The following is a 2500-nucleotide window of genomic DNA, read 5'->3' as shown; positions in this document are numbered from 1 at the left end:
CCGCGCTCGCCGTCGGCGCCGCGCGCCGCCGCGCACCTCGATTCCCGCCCTTGAGCCGCCAGCCGTTGGCCTCTTCGAGGTCGACTCGCCGCCGCCGCGCGGGATTCTGGTCGCGATCGTCGCGCATCGTGCCGTGCTGTCTTGAGCGGGACGGGCGCTCGCGCGTCCGACGCCGCAGCAGCCGCGCGGAGAAATCCCCGCGCGGAACGTTTGCAACGCGACCCTGAGGCGGGCGCGGCCCCGGGATTGACCCGAGGCCGCAATTTGCGTTCAGAACGTCGATGCTCAATGTGTCCTGCAATTCACACTAATTCACGCAGCTAGCTGCGTCCTTCATCGACTCACGAGCCGAGTGATCCACCGCCAAGAGCCATCCACGATTGTTTCGCTCGCACAGTGCCTCGCACTATAGGGTGACAAAATAGACCGCGCCGAGCGGTCGGCCAGGCCGACGCTTGAAGCCGGAGCGCGCGGCACCGCGGCACTCGACGCGCAAACATTACCGGGTGACCGAATCGCCGGCCGGCGCGCCGCTCCTCGCGGGTCGGGCGCCGGGTAGCAAAGACTTTTTCTCTCGCTTGTCCGAGTTTCGCGTTCGCCGAAGCGTTTGCGAGACCGTTAATGATCCTTCCGCAGGTTCACCTACGGAAACCTTGTTACGACTTTTACTTCCTCTAAATGATCAAGTTAGATCGTCTTCTCGGACGCCGGCTCGACCGTTGCCGGCCGCGCCAGGTCCAATCGGAGGACCTCACTAAACCATTCAATCGGTAGTAGCGACGGGCGGTGTGTACAAAGGGCAGGGACGTAATCAACGCGAGCTAATGACTCGCGCTTACTGGGAATTCCTCGTTCAAGGGAAATAATTGCAATTCCCTATCCCTAGCACGACCGGGGTTCAGCGGGTTACCCAGACCTGTCGGCCAAGGCGAGCACATGCTGATCCGGTCAGTGTAGCGCGCGTGCGGCCCCGAACATCTAAGGGCATCACAGACCTGTTATTGCTCAATCTCGTGTGGCTAAACGCCACTAGTCCCTCTAAGAAGTTAGACGCCGACCGATTGGGTCGCGTAACTAGTTAGCAAGCCAGAGTCTCGTTCGTTATCGGAATTAACCAGACAAATCGCTCCACCAACTAAGAACGGCCATGCACCACCACCCACAGAATCAAGAAAGAGCTCTCAATCTGTCAATCCTCACTGTGTCCGGGCCGGGTGAGATTTCCCGTGTTGAGTCAAATTAAGCCGCAGGCTCCACTCCTGGTGGTGCCCTTCCGTCAATTCCTTTAAGTTTCAGCTTTGCAACCATACTTCCCCCGGAACCCAAAGACTTTGGTTTCCCGCAAGCTGCCGGAGAGGTCGTAAAACTAACGCCCCCCGATCGCTAGTTGGCATCGTTTATAGTCAGAACTAGGACGGTATCTGATCGTCTTCGAACCTCTGACTTTCGCTCTTGATTAAAGAAAACATTCTTGGCAAATGCTTTCGCAGTCGTTCGTCTTGCGCCGATCCAAGAATTTCACCTCTAACGGCACAGTACGAATGCCCCCGTCTGTCCCTCTTAATCATTACCTCGCGCTCCGAAAACCAACAAAATAGAACCGAGGTCCTATTCCATTATTCCATGCACCATTATTCAGGCGAATCGCCTGCTTTGAACACTCTAATTTTTTCAAAGTAAACGTTCCGGCCGCCGCCGACACTCAGTCAAGGGCACCGGCGGAGAACCGGAGGTGAGGCCAGGACGGCCAGTACACGCCTTGCGACGGACCGGCCGCCTGCGCCCAAAATCCAACTACGAGCTTTTTAACCGCAACAACTTAAATATACACTTTTGGAGCTGGAATTACCGCGGCTGCTGGCACCAGACTTGCCCTCCAATGGATACTCGTTAAAGGTTTTAAAGTGTACTCATTCCAATTACAGGGCCTCGTTTAGAGTCCTGTATTGTTATTTTTCGTCACTACCTCCCCGCGTCGGGAATGGGTAATTTGCGCGCCTGCTGCCTTCCTTGGATGTGGTAGCCGTTTCTCAGGCTCCCTCTCCGGAATCGAACCCTGATTCTCCGTTACCCGTAAGAACCTCGGTAGGCCAGTACCGTACCGACGAAAGTTGATAGGGCAGACACTTGAATGATCCGTCGCCGGTGCGAGACCGTGCGATCCGCAAAGTTATCCAGAGTCACCAAAGGTTGCGGGCCCAAGCCCGGTCGGTTTTTGGTCTGATAAAAGCACGCCTCCCGCGAGGTCGGCGCTTCACGCATGTATTAGCTCTAGCATTTCCACAGTTAACCACGTAAAACGTACGATCAAATGAACCATAACTGATTTAATGAGCCATTCGCAGTTTCACTGTACGAGAGCTCGTACTTAGACTTGCATGGCTTAATCTTTGAGACAAGCATATGACTACTGGCAGGATCAACCAGGTAGCTACTTTAGCGTAGCCCCGAAAGGCCGACGAAGGAGGCGCCGCTGATGCGGCGCCGTCGCTCGGTCGAT

At 55.9% G+C, this 2500-nt stretch overlaps 2 non-coding genes across 2 annotated transcripts; both read right to left on the bottom strand.

Moving 5' to 3' along the window:
* Positions 1-218: 218 nt before the first annotated feature.
* On the bottom strand, positions 219-372 carry LOC146144429 (5.8S ribosomal RNA). Its single transcript, XR_014498958.1, has one exon. It is a non-coding gene; the product is annotated as a 5.8S ribosomal RNA (ribosomal RNA).
* Positions 373-619: 247 nt separating this feature from the next.
* Positions 620-2430, bottom strand: LOC146144428 (small subunit ribosomal RNA). The gene has a single exon (XR_014500741.1). It is a non-coding gene; the product is annotated as a small subunit ribosomal RNA (ribosomal RNA).
* Between the last annotated feature and the right edge of the window lie 70 nt (positions 2431-2500).

This window comes from Ascidiella aspersa, chromosome 5 (genome assembly GCF_963924565.1).
Source record: "Ascidiella aspersa chromosome 5, kaAscAspe10.2, whole genome shotgun sequence".
In the NCBI taxonomy this organism is placed as follows: domain Eukaryota; kingdom Metazoa; phylum Chordata; class Ascidiacea; order Phlebobranchia; family Ascidiidae; genus Ascidiella; species Ascidiella aspersa.
The sequence above is the reverse complement of the archived record's forward strand: the minus strand, read 5'-3'. Positions and strand labels throughout refer to the sequence as shown.